This window comes from Anser anser, assembly GCF_964211835.1.
Source record: "Anser anser genome assembly, chromosome: 3".
NCBI classification, from domain to species: domain Eukaryota; kingdom Metazoa; phylum Chordata; class Aves; order Anseriformes; family Anatidae; genus Anser; species Anser anser.
Genome location: NC_139722.1, coordinates 20,650,955 through 20,659,862, shown reverse-complemented (window position 1 = coordinate 20,659,862; position 8,908 = coordinate 20,650,955). Strand labels below are relative to the sequence as shown.

The 8,908-nt window shown below is 38.1% G+C and overlaps 1 long non-coding RNA gene across 1 annotated transcript; it reads left to right on the top strand.

Moving 5' to 3' along the window:
- Window positions 1–5,014: 5,014 nt before the first annotated feature.
- LOC310896562 lies at window positions 5,015–8,391 on the top strand. The gene is made up of 3 exons (XR_014581607.1): window positions 5,015–7,225; window positions 7,362–7,513; window positions 7,848–8,391. It is a non-coding gene; the product is annotated as an uncharacterized lncRNA (long non-coding RNA).
- The last annotated feature ends 517 nt before the right edge of the window (window positions 8,392–8,908 follow it).

Sequence of the window (8,908 nt, the reverse complement as noted above, 5' to 3'; positions counted from 1 at the left end):
AGAGACACTATTAACACTTGGAGATGGAGAGTCCCCCAGCTAAAATCTGATTGGCATTACCAGAGTTCGTATGGGTGAGGACATTTTACCACATATAGTTAATAAATACATAGCCATATTTTATTTTTCTCTCACTTTGTTAAAAGATATACATGTTACATGACCAGCATGTAACAAAAATTCTTTTTTTTTTAATAGAAAACTCATTAAATCATTTAAAATATAAGAACAAGATTAAATGCACATGGATAGTGAGCATATAGATTAAGAACAATCTAAAATCCAAAGGTGATATTATACTCAGACTCCCATGCAGCTGATGAAAAAGTTAGTAGTATAAAAGCTAAAGAATAAACTGTGGTTGGACATACACTCAAGGGAATAATAAAAATAATAAAATAGTAGTAGTAATAGTTAGCTTTATCTTAAAATAGTACTTCAGGGCAATAGGGATTGTCCATCTGTAAAATATTAGTGCTTACAAAAGCAGATGAGCATTCTGACATACCAAATTCCAATCTGATATCCAAATTGCTTCATAAAGTATTGATTGACAGACGTTGGCCAAGGTCTACTGAATGGTAAAGGTAAGTGTTGAAAAGAGAACTGCAGAAGCAGGTCATGTCCTAAACTGACCCACTTGTAATTTGGTCTCAGTATTCATCCTATCTGAACTGGGAACCTGATTGCCTAGTACACCCTATATTATGACTCCTAGGGAAAATTCAGCTTTTTCCTTTCCTTGGATCTAGGAAGAGCTGAAGCAAGTATCTTACCTGCTAACTTAGATGACTCAATGTCTTTAAAAAACCTGTCAGACATAATTATATTCAATTTCTATTCTCTGTCTGCAGTGATATCACAAAATTACTCTTAACTCTGAATAGAACTGAACAGGCAGTTTCCACCTGTCTTTGAATGGTCACAAGAGCTTGATAATGCATGTGATTTACATACTGATAAATCACAAAAGAATTTTTCATATATGTATATTTTTTGTCAAGATGATGATTTTGGTGGAACTAATGTGAATAGTAAAAGAACATGATAGAAGTATATTGCAGTCAGTGTTAAAAATGTACAGATTTTTCAACTGCCACGGTTCAATCTGGATCCCCAAACCAGTTTTTAATCAATAAAATATTATTTCTAGTGTAATTTTTCAGCCCGCAACCAAATATCTTTTATACATTAAACAAACAAACAAACAAACCACTACAACAAAAACCATTCATTTGTAACTAAGTAGGTTGTTTCCACTGAATTTCAGACCTCACCATGATCTATGTCATGGCAGTCAGGCGAAGTCCCTGATGACTGGAAAAAGGTAAACATCACTCCCATTTTTAAAAAGGGTAGAAATGAAGACCCAGGGAACTACAGACTGTTGAGCCTCACCTCTGTGCCTGGGAAGATCATGGAGCAGATCCTCCTGGAAGCAATATTAAGGTATGTGCAAGACAAGAAGGTGGTCTAAGACAGATAGCACAGCTTCACCAAAGCTGGTCTAAGTGGAAGGTGACCCTGCCTACAGCAGGGGCTTTGGAACTAGAGGATCTTTACGGTCCCTTCCAACCTGAGCCATTCTATGATGCTATGATTCTATGATGTATGTTGTATGTTTGTTCTATGGTTCTATGATATTGTGTCTCGCACCAGTGTTTTGTGTTTTGTTGTTTTGTTGTTTTTCAGAAAATGTGTATAACACCAGATCAAAGACTTCACTCTACTGGAACCTTGTATATTCTATTTCTTTCACTGCACCCAATTTAATTTTTTATAAGATTTAGATTTATACTCCTGAATAGACACAATTTTGTAAATTTGCCAAGTATATATACACGTTTTCTTGTAGACTGGATTTATCAGTACTTTTTAAGTCCAAGAAACCAGATTAATTTTAAGACTATTTTCCTTTGCCAGGGCAGAGAAAAAAAAGCAACTGTAACGTGAATACAGTAAGTTTTAAATGTATAAAACTTACAAGCTTATGATTTCCTAAGATAAAAATGCCTACTACAATATGGATGAGGTAGTGGATGCAAGTGGATGCAAGTTTGTGAGAGCCTCAGTATGGTTGTTAAGGAAAAAAAATGAGGAGAATTATTGCTTCCTATGCAAGATAACATGATTTTTAACTTGACTAAATTTAGCTATTGACTACTTTTTGCATTTACTTCAAGATGGTATAAGCAGTACTGGCCATAATCCAAGTGTAGGAAATCCAAAGAATTGGATATGTGCAGTTTGAAAACATTCACTGCTGATAAAGAAATGATTTGCTCCTTTCGAAGCTTTCTTTCCAAGCAGTACACCTTTCAAGTGTTTGGATTCCATCTTTTGCCTGCTAAAAATTCTGAGTGGCAGATAGGATGAGTGTTTTTAACTATTCATTGTTAGACATGTAAAGTTTAAATAACAGGAAAGGATAATTGTAGTGCTTTGAAGACTTACTCCCTAACTTCCACTGCTAATTCTAAAATAGAATATCCTAAGTGTCTCTTCTTCTTGTACAAATGCTCTAGAGGAGGAAATAGTTCCTGCACTGATCCTGCAAATATTATGTGCAATAATGAGGGACTCCCATGAAAAAGTCAGAAGACAAACACAATTACATAATGATAATACCCAGAGTATACAACAAAAAATTCATTGTCTTGTTGCACGTTGATGTTGATACAGTTGTTTGTGAAGGAAAACTTTTTTTCTTCCCTATCACACTTTCTTCTTCTGTTTAGTTTTTCTAACTACAAGCTGTATTAGGCCAAATATTCCAATTAAAAAAAAAAAAAAAAAGACTTTTTTTTCAAGGAATAATATATTTTACCAGCCACTGAGAAAATATCCAAGTAGAACTAGTCACTTTTTTCTTGTCACAACTATCTTATGACAGAGGGGTTTTGTTTTGTTTTGTTTTTAAGATAGAGAAAATATCTATAGCTTGGAAAAAAAAAATTTAGTAAGGATAAAAACAAAATAAAACAAGCCCTCCAAGCTTCCATCTGAAAAGTAAAATCCTGCAGAGTAATTCTCTTTTAAAGCATGACAACAGTCTGAGAATTAAGCCTTCAGTCACTAACAAGTACTATCTAGCATAATAATAAAAGGGAAGAGTACTCTGTACCATGAGTTATCTTTGGCCATAAGACTAACCCTAAGAGGGGAAAGGATCCATGAGGCATGAGTCTGAAGCTCTCAGAAATGCTTTGACAGCCTTTCAGATTTATTTTCTTTGTGTCAGAAGTGTTTGTGCTCGTTACTTAATCAAATCATTGATTTCATCTGTAGCTCCACGACATCTCTGGGCAACCTGTGCCAGTGCTCTGTCACCCTCAGAGCAGTGCTTCCAGATGTTCAGATGGGCAGTTTGTGCAGGTTGCCTCCTGTCCTGTCCCTGAGTCCCACTGAAAAGAACCTGGCTCCATTTTCTTTACACCCTTCCTTTAAGTATTTATATACATTGATGTGATCCCCCCAAGCCTTCTCTTCTCCTGGCTGAACAGTCCCAGCAGGCAGAATTCGTACAAGGAGATTGATGGTTCCTTGAGAGATGAAATGTGAGAAGTTTCTGGAGAGCTACAGTGCAATACCTCCAGAGCGAACTTGTTGAGCAAGCTTCCTGACTGACTGTGAAATGCTGCAGAAGGGCAGAGCCCCCATACAAAGTCAGTCCTTACTAGGAAAAATAACCACTGTTCTTACAGACTTTGGCAGGGGCTTTGTAGATTGTGCTGAAAACAACCACTACAACAAAAATATAAAAATCTGAATTGAAATCAGAAGAAGGGATTCTTCACGGTTTTGTAGAATCAATAAAAGTCTCTCTATAAATTAATCTAAAATAGACTGAATAGGTATGAGTGTTTCAGAGGACTTTAATTTACCTGAACTGGTTCTTCATTCATTACTGTCAACAGACAATGCCTAAGATCCTAGGTAAAGAATGTGGATGCTCATCTGCCTGATTCTTTACTGCACTGCATTTCTTCTTTTTTTCTGCCTTTTTAAGTTTTACATTCCTGTGTGTTATGCCCATGATTCTTTCCCACCCCCACCTTTTTTTTTCTTTTTTTCTTTTTTTTCTGGTCAGATATGTAAAAGGAATAAATAATGGCAAAATTGAAAATGGAAAAAAAAAAAGCAAGGAAATTTTGTATAAAACATAAAAAGGTATTTAAATATATAAAAAGCAAAGAGGTCTGTCAGGGATTACTTGACCCATTAAGGGATGAGTGGGAATTTAGTGACAGATACTCTAGGTGACAGCGTGAAAGAATTCTTTGCTTCATTATTCACACAAATAAACTGAGGGTCAAATCCTAGAGAGTAAGGAACCGTAAATTTTCCTGTGGAGTGAATTAAAAACTGTGGAACAGGGAAAGTTTAGAGGCTTTATGTCTGCACCAGAGCAAATAGTTCAAAATAGTCTAGTAAAGGTAGTAAAGGCATTGAGCCTATATATCTTATAGCTGTGAATGATGATGGAAACAGCAGGGGATCCAGGAAAGGTACCATACGGGCTTTGGAAAGTATGTAAACAGCTAGTGAAAGTAATATCACAGAATTGCCAGCTGTCCCTGTCAAGAGCAGGATGAAGGGGAGAGGTGGGAATAGTGAAGAAAATTTTGTTCTTACTGAGAAACTCTGAGAAGAGCCTAAAATATGTCCTATCACTTGCATTTGCTAGAGAACTGAAACTGGGTTGTTGTGGAGTAAACAGAAATAGATTTGAAGGAGGTTAAATCCAAAATAGTCTCAGCAGGGACAGAGAAGCTCCCTGCACCATCCAAAGCACCCCTGCACCTGTGGTCCCCAAAGACCTGCCTGTATCTTTCTTCCCTCCCTCCTTAATTCAGCCACTAATGAAACCTCACTATTGCTATGAATTTCTGTGCTGACATTAAGGAAATATCCAAGAGTTCTGTTTTGTCTGGTATTCTCTCCCTTTCAGCTCAACAGAGGACTAAAAATATAAATAAATAACATGAAGAAAAAAAAATGATGAGAAGAGTGACTGACTCCCTGGTATGGACTAAAAGTGTATGGGAGGTATGATGGAGCGTGTCTTTCACTTGTGCTCTGTAGTCCCATAGACTTTATTGGTTAGTGTGTAGCTGTAGTGGGTTTACGTGGCAAGGTTTTGGTAGCAGGGGGCCATAGGGGTGGCTTCTGTGAGAAGGATCTGGAAGCTGCCCCATGTTAGGTAAGGGCCCCACTGCTGTCCAGAGCCGAGCCAGTAAGCGATGTTGTTTTGCGCCTCTGTGAGAGCATATTTAAGACAGGGGAAAAAAAAACGCTGGGCCACACAGCAGCTGGGAGAGTGAGAGGAGTGAGGAACAGCCTTGCAGGCGCCAAGGTCAGTGAAGAAGGAGGGGGAGAGGTGCTCCAGGCGCTGGAGCAGAAGTCCCCTGCGGCCTGTGGTGAGGACCATGGTGAAGCAGGCTGTCCCCCTGCAGCCCATGGAGTACCACGGTGGAGCAGGGTTCCACGCTGCAGCCCGTGGAGGAGACCACGGTGGAGCAGGTGGACCTGCACCGACGGAGGCTGCGGCCTGTGGAAGACCCCTGCCGGAGCAGATTCCGGGCCGGACCTGTAGCCCGTGGAGAGGAGACCACGCAGGAGCAGGTGACCTGGCAGGAGCTGCTGCCCGTGGGGGATCCAGGTTGGAGCAGTTCGCTCCTGAGGGATGGACCCCGTGGTACGGACCCGTATCTGGAGCAGTTCTTGAAGAGCTGCTGCCTGTGGGCAGCCCACGCCGGATCAGTTCAGCAAGGACTGCATCCCGTGGGAGGGACCCCACTGCACAGGGGACGAGAGTGACCGAGAAGGAGCGGCGGAGAAGAAGCGCTATAGCCTGACCATAACCCCCATTCCCCCGTTCCCCTGCGCCGCTCGGGGGGAGGAGGTGGAAGAGGGTGTATGGGGGGGGAAGGTGCTTTTGGTTTCTTTCCTTTGTTTCTCACTTCTCTAGCTTGTTAGTAAGTAGCAATAAATCTTACTATCTCCCTATGCTGAGTCTGTTTTGCTCATCACAATAATTACTGCGTGATCTCTCTGTCCTTATCTCAACCCTTGAGCCCTTTTCATTGTATTTTCTCCCCGTTCCTCTTTGAGGAGGGGGAGTGAGAGAGCGGTTGTGGTGGAGCTCGGCCACCCACCTGAGTAAAACCACTGCAGTAGCTCATGATACTGCTTTTTGCCTACCCATTTTTTTCAGCTGTAGCAGCTCAAAGGGGTAGCTGAAACAATGCTCAGTAGCATCCAGTTCTACCAATGGACATGAGAACGGGTATGAAGTATGTAGAAATTACATTGTTTATGTGTTTTTTTTTTTTTTTTCCCCTGCTTCATACTGTTTCTTTAGGCAGTCTTTGAAATCACAGGAAACTGTGTTTGAATGGAACATCCCAAATTGAGTTATTTTCAATCCTTGCTGCAACTGAAACAATAAAAATAGGCTTTCTTTTTCGTGTGATAGTCTTAGAGTAATGACTCAAGGTCAAATGTTCTAATAATTGGGAAGTAATATTATTGTCTAAAGGTCTCTAGTTTTATATGCAACTTCTGAATAAAACATTATCTCTTGTTAAAAATAACTGAAAACACATTGGGGACCTTTTAAAGGAATTGTCTTAATTAAGAAATTAGACATGACAGTGCATTTATGTTAATTTATTTTCTACTTCCTGGATTATAGAAGTCATTTGGTTTTCAGCTTGAGAATATTACAGTGAGCTTAAAACAAAAAAGCAGAATGCATAGTCAGTATTGATTGACTTATTAATGAAAATAGTTTCATCCCCTGAGAAGAAGCCTAGCTAGCCTTGCCTTATTCCCACACTTTTTCTGGTCCCATCCCTATTCCTGGTCTCTGATGGTTTACGATCAATGCACTGTTTCCATGTAACTTGCATTTTTAGACATTCTGTCTTCCTCTCCTAAGTGAATAGAAAGAAAGTCATTTGAGGAATATATATTGACCAAAACTTTCAGCTAGAGCAAATAACTGATGTCAGATTTGCAATAACAATGATGTAACCCACTCCAGCTACTGTTCAGAAAGCACTAAAACTGGGAGAGGTGAGTAAACTCAAAATTCTTTCTGGGAAAATTGGACCAACTTTTCTTTCTGCTAACAGAACATGTCTCGTTTCTCTTTCACTGATGTCTAAAAAGCAAAGCAAAGCAATGATATACACATAAAATGGAACAGTTGCTCATAAAGGTACAGTATGAAAGAGATGGTGAGTTAGTTGCACCTGTTCGGCTGGGAGGAGGTGGATTTTGTTTGTTTGTTTGTTTGTTTGTTTCAATCAATATGTTCTTTGGGGAAAATAGATGTGCAAATTCTTATTAAACAGGAACATGGGCAATTCTTCCTGAAGATATGGAGAAACTCTCTTACTGTGAGGATGACTGAACATAAATTGTCCAGAGAGATTGTGGAGTCTCCGTCCTTGGAATTATTCAAAAGCCATCTGGACATGATTCTGGACAACTAACTTGAACAGGGGTAGGCAGGAAGAAATGACTTCCAAAGGTTCCTTCCAACCTTAACTATTCTGTGTTTCTGTGAGATGTTTATGGCCTGAAACTTCAATAGTCTTTTATGTTTCAATTTATAATGGGTAATTTTAAAATTATTTGATTTAGAATCCTATGTGGGGATGTATTTATTTATTTATTTTGTCCAAACTAAATTTGTATATGACAAACCTTTCTTTAAAACAAAGTGAATTAAAGTATCTTCCATATTAATTTTATTAGAAGTGAAGGAAGTCAATAATCGCTGTAAGTCCCTCTGGGTACTCTAAACTGGATATTTTTTTTTTATTTTTTTTTCTCAGTAACCAGAGTCTGTGCAAGATTGCAAGCAGCAAATACTGATCTGTTCAGCATAGCCTTCATTAGCAAATATGCTATTCAAAATCAGCAGTTCTCTGTGTATCCAAAAAAATAAAAAATAAAAAAGATGTGAAATATGAAAAAAGTGTGAGTTCTGAAATGTCTTAAATGGGATGAAATTATTAATCAATCTATAGCTGTTCTAATGGCTTTGTCTGAGAGAGCTGAAAATGTTTCTTCTATGTGTAGTTTACAGCTAAGGAAATCTTCTTTTAGCTTTTTGTCAGACATTAAGAAGTGAGTAACTGAAGAGCCATGAAGATAAATTTTTCATCACTCCCTAATGCTAGGAAAAGATGTGTAACTTGCTGGGAACTTCTCTTCTCAGTGGACTGAGAATGCTAGCTCCTCAAATTTGGCTAAGTGGTACAAATTAGGTAAAGGACATCTTGTTCATTTTCAGAAGAAAATGTCTTAAATCTAAGTTAAACTAAAATTAATCTACATTGAAAAGACATTTAATGTGTCTCAGTACCATCAAAGGAGAAAATCACCCTGCAATCTCAAAAGTTGCTCTTAGTAATAATGCAGTTAGGAAAATATATTTAAGAAAAAATTCTGTTCTTTTGGTGATTCTCCAAGACCACTCAGAATCAGTAGGAGCATCTGAGACTGATTGTCATGCTTTGATTTTGTTACAATTATTCAAGACAAATAAAAGACAAAGCAAGACTTGAGTGGGGAGGAATAAGTAACAATGAAATGAAGAAAATAGGGAGAACTTATCATGCCAATTGCTTTAATTCATTTCATCACAACTGCAGTGGAGATTATTCATAGATGCCAGTTGGAATCAATTTATGAAGGCTTTTGAGTACTCATCTAAATCATAAACAACTTAATACTTTACATATGGTTCATTGCTTAAAATCTAAATACTTAAAAAAATCCTGAATTCCTTTTTGTAAATCCCATATCTCCTTAAGTCTTAGTATGACACATACATATTAAATGTCATTCAAATGTTTTACATCAAACTTCATATTTAGGTATTAAAGTGCTT